Source organism: Chiloscyllium plagiosum, unplaced genomic scaffold, assembly GCF_037043375.1.
Source record: "Chiloscyllium plagiosum isolate Xiang-an unplaced genomic scaffold, Cpla_swu_hap1 HiC_scaffold_33, whole genome shotgun sequence".
NCBI lineage: Eukaryota > Metazoa > Chordata > Chondrichthyes > Orectolobiformes > Hemiscylliidae > Chiloscyllium > Chiloscyllium plagiosum.
The window spans coordinates 21,672,536-21,687,616 of NW_028270171.1; the positions used below are offsets into that span (position 1 = coordinate 21,672,536).

At 50.3% G+C, this 15,081-nt stretch overlaps 7 non-coding genes across 7 annotated transcripts; all 7 read left to right on the plus strand.

Annotated features, from left to right (window-relative positions):
• The first annotated feature begins 1,106 nt into the window (after positions 1-1,106).
• LOC148141412 (U2 spliceosomal RNA) lies at positions 1,107-1,298 on the plus strand. The gene has a single exon (XR_015752699.1). It is a non-coding gene; the product is annotated as a U2 spliceosomal RNA (small nuclear RNA).
• A 1,829-nt stretch (positions 1,299-3,127) lies between these two features.
• LOC148141413 (U2 spliceosomal RNA) lies at positions 3,128-3,319 on the plus strand. Its single transcript, XR_015752731.1, has one exon. It is a non-coding gene; the product is annotated as a U2 spliceosomal RNA (small nuclear RNA).
• A 1,830-nt stretch (positions 3,320-5,149) lies between these two features.
• Positions 5,150-5,341, plus strand: LOC148141414 (U2 spliceosomal RNA). The gene has a single exon (XR_015752700.1). It is a non-coding gene; the product is annotated as a U2 spliceosomal RNA (small nuclear RNA).
• Positions 5,342-7,170: 1,829 nt separating this feature from the next.
• On the plus strand, positions 7,171-7,362 carry LOC148141415 (U2 spliceosomal RNA). Its single transcript, XR_015752732.1, has one exon. It is a non-coding gene; the product is annotated as a U2 spliceosomal RNA (small nuclear RNA).
• A 1,830-nt stretch (positions 7,363-9,192) lies between these two features.
• Positions 9,193-9,384, plus strand: LOC148141416 (U2 spliceosomal RNA). Its single transcript, XR_015752605.1, has one exon. It is a non-coding gene; the product is annotated as a U2 spliceosomal RNA (small nuclear RNA).
• A 1,829-nt stretch (positions 9,385-11,213) lies between these two features.
• Positions 11,214-11,405, plus strand: LOC148141417 (U2 spliceosomal RNA). The gene has a single exon (XR_015752733.1). It is a non-coding gene; the product is annotated as a U2 spliceosomal RNA (small nuclear RNA).
• Positions 11,406-13,234: 1,829 nt separating this feature from the next.
• On the plus strand, positions 13,235-13,426 carry LOC148141418 (U2 spliceosomal RNA). The gene has a single exon (XR_015752735.1). It is a non-coding gene; the product is annotated as a U2 spliceosomal RNA (small nuclear RNA).
• Positions 13,427-15,081: the final 1,655 nt, after the last annotated feature.

The window sequence follows — 15,081 nt, forward strand, 5'->3', positions numbered from 1 at the left end:
TGGTGCCACGAGGCAGCCGTACTAACCACTGAGCCACAATGCCACCCGTACGATTTGGAATGGTTTGTCATCGTTTGTGGTGCAAGTAGCAAAATAGTTGTCAGTTTGTCAACTGGATCGGCTTCAAATGTTCTCAGCAATCTGCAGTAATGTGAACGGAGAGGTCAAATCGAGCTGCTTGTGGCGATGAGGTGCGCTTGCAGCGTGACCTGTTTACATAGGGAGATCAGCTCCCTCCCCATTCTACACAGAGAGTCGGATACAAGTAGAGAGGATATTGAAAGTGGACGATAAAGAAAGGGTGCACGGACGTAATTCACTTTTCACAACTTTTCAGATTGATGTGGAATGCCAAGGAGCGAATCCTGTACGTGAGGGAAACAATGATTCGCATTTATGGGCGAGCGACACGAACACAAGGGGAGGAAATGAATAGGATCTTTCTGTCAAGGCCAACATTTCTTGCCCATCCCGAGATCACCCTGGTGGTGAGCTGCTCTCTCGAACCGCTGCAGTCCATGTGCTGTCGGTAGCCCCGCGATGCTGTTTGGGCGGGGATTCCAGATTTTGACCCAGTGACACCGGAGGAACAACGATATATTTGCAATTCAGGACAGCGAGTGCCTCGGGAAAGAACTTGCGAATGGTGGTGTTCCCACGGATCTGCTGCCGTCATCCCTCAAGGCTGTGTTGGCCATGGGTTTGGAAGGTTGCTGCCTGAGGAATTCTGGTGAATCTTGTAGATGCCGGGGAAATGACCCTGCCGCCGCCGCCGCCGCTGCTGCTGTCCCCGATCACCGGGAGAATGACCCTGCTGCTGTCCCCGATCAGCGGGAGAAACCTCTCTGCAGTCGACCTGACGTGCGCTTCCATGGCGGCTCCGGCCCGTGCCATCTGATTGGTCGTCAGCGCGATCTACGCGGCTAGGTAACAGATGGACAGAAAACCACGGGGAAAGCACAGCGACTGCTGCAAAGTGATCTTCCGATCTGGTCGGAAATCTTGGAAGGTACACGGTAAGGGAATAAACGAACTTTGAATATCATCAAACTGATGGAAAGGATAGTCGGCAAATATGACCCCCACCGTTGGAGTATTAATGTGCTATCGCTTCTCGGCCTTTTGGCTCGGAATATGTGTAGTTTCTGTTCTTATCAGTTTAATCGCTGATATCTCCCGAACGTGGGAGTGTTTGTATTAAATGGATTTTTGGAGCAGGGAGATGGCTTAAGGGCTTGCTCTGTCCCCTCCATGTATCAGCCTGGTATTGCAGTGTTTCCAGGAATGGTGCAGCCAATGCCTACTAGCCAAGTTCAAAAGCAGGTTAATGGAATGTGAATCTCTTGCCTTTGCTAGTTTGCCGTGTTGATTGCAGTGATTGTTCCATCTGTTGTCTTTTCAGTTGCATGAAACTATCATCTTTTGTTACCAGTTTTCTGTCTTATGATCCTGCTCCGCAGTTACCTGACGAAGGTGCAGCACGCTGAAAGCCAGGACAGGGTAACCCCCATATCCGCGGCCCGAACGTGCTACAGGGAACATTCTGGAACCAGGGGGCTGCCAGGAAGGTAACTTTCCAATTTAAATGAATGGGTTTGCCCCTATCCGCCGTTTCGGTCTTCTGCGGTCGGTCTTGGAACGTATCCCACCGATGGTACGGCGGGGGTGGTGGTGACTGCTGTACTTCCAAATAACCCCGTTGAGCTGTAACCTGGTGTTGTGGGATTTTTAACACAGTCAAATCAGGTTGTGGGATCCCATAACTCAGCCAATGTCAAATGGCTATCAGATCAGCCCCCACAATCCCTTCCCCACACCCACCGACGCATCAAATTTATCCGAATATTTTCTTGAACAAGAAAGAAATGGCTTTGGTCTGTTTCCTGAATAGAGTGAAACCCCCATCTCTGTTTGTTTCTTCGCAAACTACTATACGGAAGCAACCTGCTTTAGTGGCTATGTCTGCACGTAAAGATTATTCACACAGACGATCGCCCGAGGCTGGAACTCACTTCAGCTCCCTGGTGCCACGAGGCAGCCGTACTAACCACTGAGCCACAATGCCACCCGTACGATTTGGAATGGTTTGTCATCGTTTGTGGTGCAAGTAGCAAAATAGTTGTCAGTTTGTCAACTGGATCGGCTTCAAATGTTCTCAGCAATCTGCAGTAATGTGAACGGAGAGGTCAAATCAAGCTGCTTGTGGCGATGAGGTGCGCTTGCAGCGTGACCTGTTTACATAGGGAGATCAGCTCCCTCCCCATTCTACACAGAGAGTCGGATACAAGTAGAGAGGATATTGAAAGTGGACGATAAAGAAAGGGTGCACGGACGTAATTCACTTTTCACAACTTTTCAGATTGATGTGGAATGCCAAGGAGCGAATCCTGTACGTGAGGGAAACAATGATTCGCATTTATGGGCGAGCGACACGAACACAAGGGGAGGAAATGAATAGGATCTTTCTGTCAAGGCCAACATTTCTTGCCCATCCCGAGATCACCCTGGTGGTGAGCTGCTCATCGAACCGCTGCAGTCCATGTGCTGTCGGTAGCCCCGCGATGCTGTTTGGGCGGGGATTCCAGATTTTGACCCAGTGACACCGGAGGAACAACGATATATTTGCAATTCAGGACAGCGAGTGCCTCGGGAAAGAACTTGCGAATGGTGGTGTTCCCACGGATCTGCTGCCGTCATCCCTCAAGGCTGTGTTGGCCATGGGTTTGGAAGGTTGCTGCCTGAGGAATTCTGGTGAATCTTGTAGATGCCGGGGAAATGACCCTGCCGCCGCTGCTGCTCCTGCTGCTGTCCCCGATCACCGGGAGAATGACCCTGCTGCTGTCCCCGATCAGCGGGAGAAACCTCTCTGCAGTCGACCTGACGTGCGCTTCCATGGCGGCTCCGGCCCGTGCCATCTGATTGGTCGTCAGCGCGATCTACGCGGCTAGGTAACAGATGGACAGAAAACCACGGGGAAAGCACAGCGACTGCTGCAAAGTGATCTTCCGATCTGGTCGGAAATCTTGGAAGGTACACGGTAAGGGAATAAACGAACTTTGAATATCATCAAACTGATGGAAAGGATAGTCGGCAAATATGACCCCCACCGTTGGAGTATTAATGTGCTATCGCTTCTCGGCCTTTTGGCTCGGAATATGTGTAGTTTCTTTTCTTATCAGTTTAATCGCTGATATCTCCCGAACGTGGGAGTGTTTGTATTAAATGGATTTTTGGAGCAGGGAGATGGCTTAAGGGCTTGCTCTGTCCCCTCCATGTATCAGCCTGGTATTGCAGTGTTTCCAGGAATGGTGCAGCCAATGCCTACTAGCCAAGTTCAAAAGCAGGTTAATGGAATGTGAATCTCTTGCCTTTGCTAGTTTGCCGTGTTGATTGCAGTGATTGTTCCATCTCTTGTCTTTTCAGTTGCATGAAACTATCATCTTTTGTTACCAGTTTTCTGTCTTATGATCCTGCTCTGCAGTTACCTGACGAAGGTGCAGCACGCTGAAAGCCAGGACAGGGTAACCCCCATATCCGCGGCCCGAACGTGATACAGGGAACATTCTGGAACCAGGGGGCTGCCAGGAAGGTAACTTTCCAATTTAAATGAATGGGTTTGCCCCTATCCGCCGTTTCGGTCTTCTGCGGTCGGTCTTGGAACGTATCCCACCGATGGTACGGCGGGGGTGGTGGTGACTGCTGTACTTCCAAATAACCCCGTTGAGCTGTAACCTGGTGTTTTGGGATTTTTAACACAGTCAAATCAGGTTGTGGGATCCCATAACTCAGCCAATGTCAAATGGCTATCAGATCAGCCCCCACAATCCCTTCCCCACACCCACCGACGCATCAAATTTATCCGAATATTTTCTTGAACAAGAAAGAAATGGCTTTGGTCTGTTTCCTGAATAGAGTGAAACCCCCATCTCTGTTTGTTTCTTCGCAAACTACTATACGGAAGCAACCTGCTTTAGTGGCTATGTCTGCACGTAAAGATTATTCACACAGACGATCGCCCGAGGCTGGAACTCACTTCAGCTCCCTGGTGCCACGAGGCAGCCGTACTAACCACTGAGCCACAATGCCACCCGTACGATTTGGAATGGTTTGTCATCGTTTGTGGTGCAAGTAGCAAAATAGTTGTCAGTTTGTCAACTGGATCGGCTTCAAATGTTCTCAGCAATCTGCAGTAATGTGAACGGAGAGGTCAAATCGAGCTGCTTGTGGCGATGAGGTGCGCTTGCAGCGTGACCTGTTTACATAGGGAGATCAGCTCCCTCCCCATTCTACACAGAGAGTCGGATACAAGTAGAGAGGATATTGAAAGTGGACGATAAAGAAAGGGTGCACGGACGTAATTCACTTTTCACAACTTTTCAGATTGATGTGGAATGCCAAGGAGCGAATCCTGTACGTGAGGGAAACAATGATTCGCATTTATGGGCGAGCGACACGAACACAAGGGGAGGAAATGAATAGGATCTTTCTGTCAAGGCCAACATTTCTTGCCCATCCCGAGATCACCCTGGTGGTGAGCTGCTCTCTCGAACCGCTGCAGTCCATGTGCTGTCGGTAGCCCCGCGATGCTGTTTGGGCGGGGATTCCAGATTTTGACCCAGTGACACCGGAGGAACAACGATATATTTGCAATTCAGGACAGCGAGTGCCTCGGGAAAGAACTTGCGAATGGTGGTGTTCCCACGGATCTGCTGCCGTCATCCCTCAAGGCTGTGTTGGCCATGGGTTTGGAAGGTTGCTGCCTGAGGAATTCTGGTGAATCTTGTAGATGCCGGGGAAATGACCCTGCCGCCGCCGCCGCCGCTGCTGCTGTCCCCGATCACCGGGAGAATGACCCTGCTGCTGTCCCCGATCAGCGGGAGAAACCTCTCTGCAGTCGACCTGACGTGCGCTTCCATGGCGGCTCCGGCCCGTGCCATCTGATTGGTCGTCAGCGCGATCTACGCGGCTAGGTAACAGATGGACAGAAAACCACGGGGAAAGCACAGCGACTGCTGCAAAGTGATCTTCCGATCTGGTCGGAAATCTTGGAAGGTACACGGTAAGGGAATAAACGAACTTTGAATATCATCAAACTGATGGAAAGGATAGTCGGCAAATATGACCCCCACCGTTGGAGTATTAATGTGCTATCGCTTCTCGGCCTTTTGGCTCGGAATATGTGTAGTTTCTGTTCTTATCAGTTTAATCGCTGATATCTCCCGAACGTGGGAGTGTTTGTATTAAATGGATTTTTGGAGCAGGGAGATGGCTTAAGGGCTTGCTCTGTCCCCTCCATGTATCAGCCTGGTATTGCAGTGTTTCCAGGAATGGTGCAGCCAATGCCTACTAGCCAAGTTCAAAAGCAGGTTAATGGAATGTGAATCTCTTGCCTTTGCTAGTTTGCCGTGTTGATTGCAGTGATTGTTCCATCTGTTGTCTTTTCAGTTGCATGAAACTATCATCTTTTGTTACCAGTTTTCTGTCTTATGATCCTGCTCCGCAGTTACCTGACGAAGGTGCAGCACGCTGAAAGCCAGGACAGGGTAACCCCCATATCCGCGGCCCGAACGTGCTACAGGGAACATTCTGGAACCAGGGGGCTGCCAGGAAGGTAACTTTCCAATTTAAATGAATGGGTTTGCCCCTATCCGCCGTTTCGGTCTTCTGCGGTCGGTCTTGGAACGTATCCCACCGATGGTACGGCGGGGGTGGTGGTGACTGCTGTACTTCCAAATAACCCCGTTGAGCTGTAACCTGGTGTTGTGGGATTTTTAACACAGTCAAATCAGGTTGTGGGATCCCATAACTCAGCCAATGTCAAATGGCTATCAGATCAGCCCCCACAATCCCTTCCCCACACCCACCGACGCATCAAATTTATCCGAATATTTTCTTGAACAAGAAAGAAATGGCTTTGGTCTGTTTCCTGAATAGAGTGAAACCCCCATCTCTGTTTGTTTCTTCGCAAACTACTATACGGAAGCAACCTGCTTTAGTGGCTATGTCTGCACGTAAAGATTATTCACACAGACGATCGCCCGAGGCTGGAACTCACTTCAGCTCCCTGGTGCCACGAGGCAGCCGTACTAACCACTGAGCCACAATGCCACCCGTACGATTTGGAATGGTTTGTCATCGTTTGTGGTGCAAGTAGCAAAATAGTTGTCAGTTTGTCAACTGGATCGGCTTCAAATGTTCTCAGCAATCTGCAGTAATGTGAACGGAGAGGTCAAATCAAGCTGCTTGTGGCGATGAGGTGCGCTTGCAGCGTGACCTGTTTACATAGGGAGATCAGCTCCCTCCCCATTCTACACAGAGAGTCGGATACAAGTAGAGAGGATATTGAAAGTGGACGATAAAGAAAGGGTGCACGGACGTAATTCACTTTTCACAACTTTTCAGATTGATGTGGAATGCCAAGGAGCGAATCCTGTACGTGAGGGAAACAATGATTCGCATTTATGGGCGAGCGACACGAACACAAGGGGAGGAAATGAATAGGATCTTTCTGTCAAGGCCAACATTTCTTGCCCATCCCGAGATCACCCTGGTGGTGAGCTGCTCATCGAACCGCTGCAGTCCATGTGCTGTCGGTAGCCCCGCGATGCTGTTTGGGCGGGGATTCCAGATTTTGACCCAGTGACACCGGAGGAACAACGATATATTTGCAATTCAGGACAGCGAGTGCCTCGGGAAAGAACTTGCGAATGGTGGTGTTCCCACGGATCTGCTGCCGTCATCCCTCAAGGCTGTGTTGGCCATGGGTTTGGAAGGTTGCTGCCTGAGGAATTCTGGTGAATCTTGTAGATGCCGGGGAAATGACCCTGCCGCCGCTGCTGCTCCTGCTGCTGTCCCCGATCACCGGGAGAATGACCCTGCTGCTGTCCCCGATCAGCGGGAGAAACCTCTCTGCAGTCGACCTGACGTGCGCTTCCATGGCGGCTCCGGCCCGTGCCATCTGATTGGTCGTCAGCGCGATCTACGCGGCTAGGTAACAGATGGACAGAAAACCACGGGGAAAGCACAGCGACTGCTGCAAAGTGATCTTCCGATCTGGTCGGAAATCTTGGAAGGTACACGGTAAGGGAATAAACGAACTTTGAATATCATCAAACTGATGGAAAGGATAGTCGGCAAATATGACCCCCACCGTTGGAGTATTAATGTGCTATCGCTTCTCGGCCTTTTGGCTCGGAATATGTGTAGTTTCTTTTCTTATCAGTTTAATCGCTGATATCTCCCGAACGTGGGAGTGTTTGTATTAAATGGATTTTTGGAGCAGGGAGATGGCTTAAGGGCTTGCTCTGTCCCCTCCATGTATCAGCCTGGTATTGCAGTGTTTCCAGGAATGGTGCAGCCAATGCCTACTAGCCAAGTTCAAAAGCAGGTTAATGGAATGTGAATCTCTTGCCTTTGCTAGTTTGCCGTGTTGATTGCAGTGATTGTTCCATCTCTTGTCTTTTCAGTTGCATGAAACTATCATCTTTTGTTACCAGTTTTCTGTCTTATGATCCTGCTCTGCAGTTACCTGACGAAGGTGCAGCACGCTGAAAGCCAGGACAGGGTAACCCCCATATCCGCGGCCCGAACGTGATACAGGGAACATTCTGGAACCAGGGGGCTGCCAGGAAGGTAACTTTCCAATTTAAATGAATGGGTTTGCCCCTATCCGCCGTTTCGGTCTTCTGCGGTCGGTCTTGGAACGTATCCCACCGATGGTACGGCGGGGGTGGTGGTGACTGCTGTACTTCCAAATAACCCCGTTGAGCTGTAACCTGGTGTTGTGGGATTTTTAACACAGTCAAATCAGGTTGTGGGATCCCATAACTCAGCCAATGTCAAATGGCTATCAGATCAGCCCCCACAATCCCTTCCCCACACCCACCGACGCATCAAATTTATCCGAATATTTTCTTGAACAAGAAAGAAATGGCTTTGGTCTGTTTCCTGAATAGAGTGAAACCCCCATCTCTGTTTGTTTCTTCGCAAACTACTATACGGAAGCAACCTGCTTTAGTGGCTATGTCTGCACGTAAAGATTATTCACACAGACGATCGCCCGAGGCTGGAACTCACTTCAGCTCCCTGGTGCCACGAGGCAGCCGTACTAACCACTGAGCCACAATGCCACCCGTACGATTTGGAATGGTTTGTCATCGTTTGTGGTGCAAGTAGCAAAATAGTTGTCAGTTTGTCAACTGGATCGGCTTCAAATGTTCTCAGCAATCTGCAGTAATGTGAACGGAGAGGTCAAATCAAGCTGCTTGTGGCGATGAGGTGCGCTTGCAGCGTGACCTGTTTACATAGGGAGATCAGCTCCCTCCCCATTCTACACAGAGAGTCGGATACAAGTAGAGAGGATATTGAAAGTGGACGATAAAGAAAGGGTGCACGGACGTAATTCACTTTTCACAACTTTTCAGATTGATGTGGAATGCCAAGGAGCGAATCCTGTACGTGAGGGAAACAATGATTCGCATTTATGGGCGAGCGACACGAACACAAGGGGAGGAAATGAATAGGATCTTTCTGTCAAGGCCAACATTTCTTGCCCATCCCGAGATCACCCTGGTGGTGAGCTGCTCTCTCGAACCGCTGCAGTCCATGTGCTGTCGGTAGCCCCGCGATGCTGTTTGGGCGGGGATTCCAGATTTTGACCCAGTGACACCGGAGGAACAACGATATATTTGCAATTCAGGACAGCGAGTGCCTCGGGAAAGAACTTGCGAATGGTGGTGTTCCCACGGATCTGCTGCCGTCATCCCTCAAGGCTGTGTTGGCCATGGGTTTGGAAGGTTGCTGCCTGAGGAATTCTGGTGAATCTTGTAGATGCCGGGGAAATGACCCTGCCGCCGCCGCCGCCGCTGCTGCTGTCCCCGATCACCGGGAGAATGACCCTGCTGCTGTCCCCGATCAGCGGGAGAAACCTCTCTGCAGTCGACCTGACGTGCGCTTCCATGGCGGCTCCGGCCCGTGCCATCTGATTGGTCGTCAGCGCGATCTACGCGGCTAGGTAACAGATGGACAGAAAACCACGGGGAAAGCACAGCGACTGCTGCAAAGTGATCTTCCGATCTGGTCGGAAATCTTGGAAGGTACACGGTAAGGGAATAAACGAACTTTGAATATCATCAAGCTGATGGAAAGGATAGTCGGCAAATATGACCCCCACCGTTGGAGTATTAATGTGCTATCGCTTCTCGGCCTTTTGGCTTGGAATATGTGTAGTTTCTGTTCTTATCAGTTTAATCGCTGATATCTCCCGAACGTGGGAGTGTTTGTATTAAATGGATTTTTGGAGCAGGGAGATGGCTTAAGGGCTTGCTCTGTCCCCTCCATGTATCAGCCTGGTATTGCAGTGTTTCCAGGAATGGTGCAGCCAATGCCTACTAGCCAAGTTCAAAAGCAGGTTAATGGAATGTGAATCTCTTGCCTTTGCTAGTTTGCCGTGTTGATTGCAGTGATTGTTCCATCTATTGTCTTTTCAGTTGCATGAAACTATCATCTTTTGTTACCAGTTTTCTGTCTTATGATCCTGCTCTGCAGTTACCTGACGAAGGTGCAGCACGCTGAAAGCCAGGACAGGGTAACCCCCATATCCGCGGCCCGAACGTGATACAGGGAACATTCTGGAACCAGGGGGCTGCCAGGAAGGTAACTTTCCAATTTAAATGAATGGGTTTGCCCCTATCCGCCGTTTCGGTCTTCTGCGGTCGGTCTTGGAACGTATCCCACCGATGGTACGGCGGGGGTGGTGGTGACTGCTGTACTTCCAAATAACCCCGTTGAGCTGTAACCTGGTGTTGTGGGATTTTTAACACAGTCAAATCAGGTTGTGGGATCCCATAACTCAGCCAATGTCAAATGGCTATCAGATCAGCCCCCACAATCCCTTCCCCACACCCACCGACGCATCAAATTTATCCGAATATTTTCTTGAACAAGAAAGAAATGGCTTTGGTCTGTTTCCTGAATAGAGTGAAACCCCCATCTCTGTTTGTTTCTTCGCAAACTACTATACGGAAGCAACCTGCTTTAGTGGCTATGTCTGCACGTAAAGATTATTCACACAGACGATCGCCCGAGGCTGGAACTCACTTCAGCTCCCTGGTGCCACGAGGCAGCCGTACTAACCACTGAGCCACAATGCCACCCGTACGATTTGGAATGGTTTGTCATCGTTTGTGGTGCAAGTAGCAAAATAGTTGTCAGTTTGTCAACTGGATCGGCTTCAAATGTTCTCAGCAATCTGCAGTAATGTGAACGGAGAGGTCAAATCAAGCTGCTTGTGGCGATGAGGTGCGCTTGCAGCGTGACCTGTTTACATAGGGAGATCAGCTCCCTCCCCATTCTACACAGAGAGTCGGATACAAGTAGAGAGGATATTGAAAGTGGACGATAAAGAAAGGGTGCACGGACGTAATTCACTTTTCACAACTTTTCAGATTGATGTGGAATGCCAAGGAGCGAATCCTGTACGTGAGGGAAACAATGATTCGCATTTATGGGCGAGCGACACGAACACAAGGGGAGGAAATGAATAGGATCTTTCTGTCAAGGCCAACATTTCTTGCCCATCCCGAGATCACCCTGGTGGTGAGCTGCTCATCGAACCGCTGCAGTCCATGTGCTGTCGGTAGCCCCGCGATGCTGTTTGGGCGGGGATTCCAGATTTTGACCCAGTGACACCGGAGGAACAACGATATATTTGCAATTCAGGACAGCGAGTGCCTCGGGAAAGAACTTGCGAATGGTGGTGTTCCCACGGATCTGCTGCCGTCATCCCTCAAGGCTGTGTTGGCCATGGGTTTGGAAGGTTGCTGCCTGAGGAATTCTGGTGAATCTTGTAGATGCCGGGGAAATGACCCTGCCGCCGCTGCTGCTCCTGCTGCTGTCCCCGATCACCGGGAGAATGACCCTGCTGCTGTCCCCGATCAGCGGGAGAAACCTCTCTGCAGTCGACCTGACGTGCGCTTCCATGGCGGCTCCGGCCCGTGCCATCTGATTGGTCGTCAGCGCGATCTACGCGGCTAGGTAACAGATGGACAGAAAACCACGGGGAAAGCACAGCGACTGCTGCAAAGTGATCTTCCGATCTGGTCGGAAATCTTGGAAGGTACACGGTAAGGGAATAAACGAACTTTGAATATCATCAAACTGATGGAAAGGATAGTCGGCAAATATGACCCCCACCGTTGGAGTATTAATGTGCTATCGCTTCTCGGCCTTTTGGCTCGGAATATGTGTAGTTTCTTTTCTTATCAGTTTAATCGCTGATATCTCCCGAACGTGGGAGTGTTTGTATTAAATGGATTTTTGGAGCAGGGAGATGGCTTAAGGGCTTGCTCTGTCCCCTCCATGTATCAGCCTGGTATTGCAGTGTTTCCAGGAATGGTGCAGCCAATGCCTACTAGCCAAGTTCAAAAGCAGGTTAATGGAATGTGAATCTCTTGCCTTTGCTAGTTTGCCGTGTTGATTGCAGTGATTGTTCCATCTATTGTCTTTTCAGTTGCATGAAACTATCATCTTTTGTTACCAGTTTTCTGTCTTATGATCCTGCTCTGCAGTTACCTGACGAAGGTGCAGCACGCTGAAAGCCAGGACAGGGTAACCCCCATATCCGCGGCCCGAACGTGCTACAGGGAACATTCTGGAACCAGGGGGCTGCCAGGAAGGTAACTTTCCAATTTAAATGAATGGGTTTGCCCCTATCCGCCGTTTCGGTCTTCTGCGGTCGGTCTTGGAACGTATCCCACCGATGGTACGGCGGGGGTGGTGGTGACTGCTGTACTTCCAAATAACCCCGTTGAGCTGTAACCTGGTGTTGTGGGATTTTTAACACAGTCAAATCAGGTTGTGGGATCCCATAACTCAGCCAATGTCAAATGGCTATCAGATCAGCCCCCACAATCCCTTCCCCACACCCACCGACGCATCAAATTTATCCGAATATTTTCTTGAACAAGAAAGAAATGGCTTTGGTCTGTTTCCTGAATAGAGTGAAACCCCCATCTCTGTTTGTTTCTTCGCAAACTACTATACGGAAGCAACCTGCTTTAGTGGCTATGTCTGCACGTAAAGATTATTCACACAGACGATCGCCCGAGGCTGGAACTCACTTCAGCTCCCTGGTGCCACGAGGCAGCCGTACTAACCACTGAGCCACAATGCCACCCGTACGATTTGGAATGGTTTGTCATCGTTTGTGGTGCAAGTAGCAAAATAGTTGTCAGTTTGTCAACTGGATCGGCTTCAAATGTTCTCAGCAATCTGCAGTAATGTGAACGGAGAGGTCAAATCAAGCTGCTTGTGGCGATGAGGTGCGCTTGCAGCGTGACCTGTTTACATAGGGAGATCAGCTCCCTCCCCATTCTACACAGAGAGTCGGATACAAGTAGAGAGGATATTGAAAGTGGACGATAAAGAAAGGGTGCACGGACGTAATTCACTTTTCACAACTTTTCAGATTGATGTGGAATGCCAAGGAGCGAATCCTGTACGTGAGGGAAACAATGATTCGCATTTATGGGCGAGCGACACGAACACAAGGGGAGGAAATGAATAGGATCTTTCTGTCAAGGCCAACATTTCTTGCCCATCCCGAGATCACCCTGGTGGTGAGCTGCTCATCGAACCGCTGCAGTCCATGTGCTGTCGGTAGCCCCGCGATGCTGTTTGGGCGGGGATTCCAGATTTTGACCCAGTGACACCGGAGGAACAACGATATATTTGCAATTCAGGACAGCGAGTGCCTCGGGAAAGAACTTGCGAATGGTGGTGTTCCCACGGATCTGCTGCCGTCATCCCTCAAGGCTGTGTTGGCCATGGGTTTGGAAGGTTGCTGCCTGAGGAATTCTGGTGAATCTTGTAGATGCCGGGGAAATGACCCTGCCGCCGCTGCTGCTCCTGCTGCTGTCCCCGATCACCGGGAGAATGACCCTGCTGCTGTCCCCGATCAGCGGGAGAAACCTCTCTGCAGTCGACCTGACGTGCGCTTCCATGGCGGCTCCGGCCCGTGCCATCTGATTGGTCGTCAGCGCGATCTACGCGGCTAGGTAACAGATGGACAGAAAACCACGGGGAAAGCACAGCGACTGCTGCAAAGTGATCTTCCGATCTGGTCGGAAATCTTGGAAGGTACACGGTAAGGGAATAAACGAACTTTGAATATCATCAAACTGATGGAAAGGATAGTCGGCAAATATGACCCCCACCGTTGGAGTATTAATGTGCTATCGCTTCTCGGCCTTTTGGCTCGGAATATGTGTAGTTTCTTTTCTTATCAGTTTAATCGCTGATATCTCCCGAACGTGGGAGTGTTTGTATTAAATGGATTTTTGGAGCAGGGAGATGGCTTAAGGGCTTGCTCTGTCCCCTCCATGTATCAGCCTGGTATTGCAGTGTTTCCAGGAATGGTGCAGCCAATGCCTACTAGCCAAGTTCAAAAGCAGGTTAATGGAATGTGAATCTCTTGCCTTTGCTAGTTTGCCGTGTTGATTGCAGTGATTGTTCCATCTCTTGTCTTTTCAGTTGCATGAAACTATCATCTTTTGTTACCAGTTTTCTGTCTTATGATCCTGCTCTGCAGTTACCTGACGAAGGTGCAGCACGCTGAAAGCCAGGACAGGGTAACCCCCATATCCGCGGCCCGAACGTGATACAGGGAACATTCTGGAACCAGGGGGCTGCCAGGAAGGTAACTTTCCAATTTAAATGAATGGGTTTGCCCCTATCCGCCGTTTCGGTCTTCTGCGGTCGGTCTTGGAACGTATCCCACCGATGGTACGGCGGGGGTGGTGGTGACTGCTGTACTTCCAAATAACCCCGTTGAGCTGTAACCTGGTGTTTTGGGATTTTTAACACAGTCAAATCAGGTTGTGGGATCCCATAACTCAGCCAATGTCAAATGGCTATCAGATCAGCCCCCACAATCCCTTCCCCACACCCACCGACGCATCAAATTTATCCGAATATTTTCTTGAACAAGAAAGAAATGGCTTTGGTCTGTTTCCTGAATAGAGTGAAACCCCCATCTCTGTTTGTTTCTTCGCAAACTACTATACGGAAGCAACCTGCTTTAGTGGCTATGTCTGCACGTAAAGATTATTCACACAGACGATCGCCCGAGGCTGGAACTCACTTCAGCTCCCTGGTGCCACGAGGCAGCCGTACTAACCACTGAGCCACAATGCCACCCGTACGATTTGGAATGGTTTGTCATCGTTTGTGGTGCAAGTAGCAAAATAGTTGTCAGTTTGTCAACTGGATCGGCTTCAAATGTTCTCAGCAATCTGCAGTAATGTGAACGGAGAGGTCAAATCGAGCTGCTTGTGGCGATGAGGTGCGCTTGCAGCGTGACCTGTTTACATAGGGAGATCAGCTCCCTCCCCATTCTACACAGAGAGTCGGATACAAGTAGAGAGGATATTGAAAGTGGACGATAAAGAAAGGGTGCACGGACGTAATTCACTTTTCACAACTTTTCAGATTGATGTGGAATGCCAAGGAGCGAATCCTGTACGTGAGGGAAACAATGATTCGCATTTATGGGCGAGCGACACGAACACAAGGGGAGGAAATGAATAGGATCTTTCTGTCAAGGCCAACATTTCTTGCCCATCCCGAGATCACCCTGGTGGTGAGCTGCTCTCTCGAACCGCTGCAGTCCATGTGCTGTCGGTAGCCCCGCGATGCTGTTTGGGCGGGGATTCCAGATTTTGACCCAGTGACACCGGAGGAACAACGATATATTTGCAATTCAGGACAGCGAGTGCCTCGGGAAAGAACTTGCGAATGGTGGTGTTCCCACGGATCTGCTGCCGTCATCCCTCAAGGCTGTGTTGGCCATGGGTTTGGAAGGTTGCTGCCTGAGGAATTCTGGTGAATCTTGTAGATGCCGGGGAAATGACCCTGCCGCCGCCGCCGCCGCTGCTGCTGTCCCCGATCACCGGGAGAATGACCCTGCTGCTGTCCCCGATCAGCGGGAGAAACCTCTCTGCAGTCGACCTGACGTGCGCTTCCATGGCGGCTCCGGCCCGTGCCATCTGATTGGTCGTCAGCGCGATCTACGCGGCTAGGTAA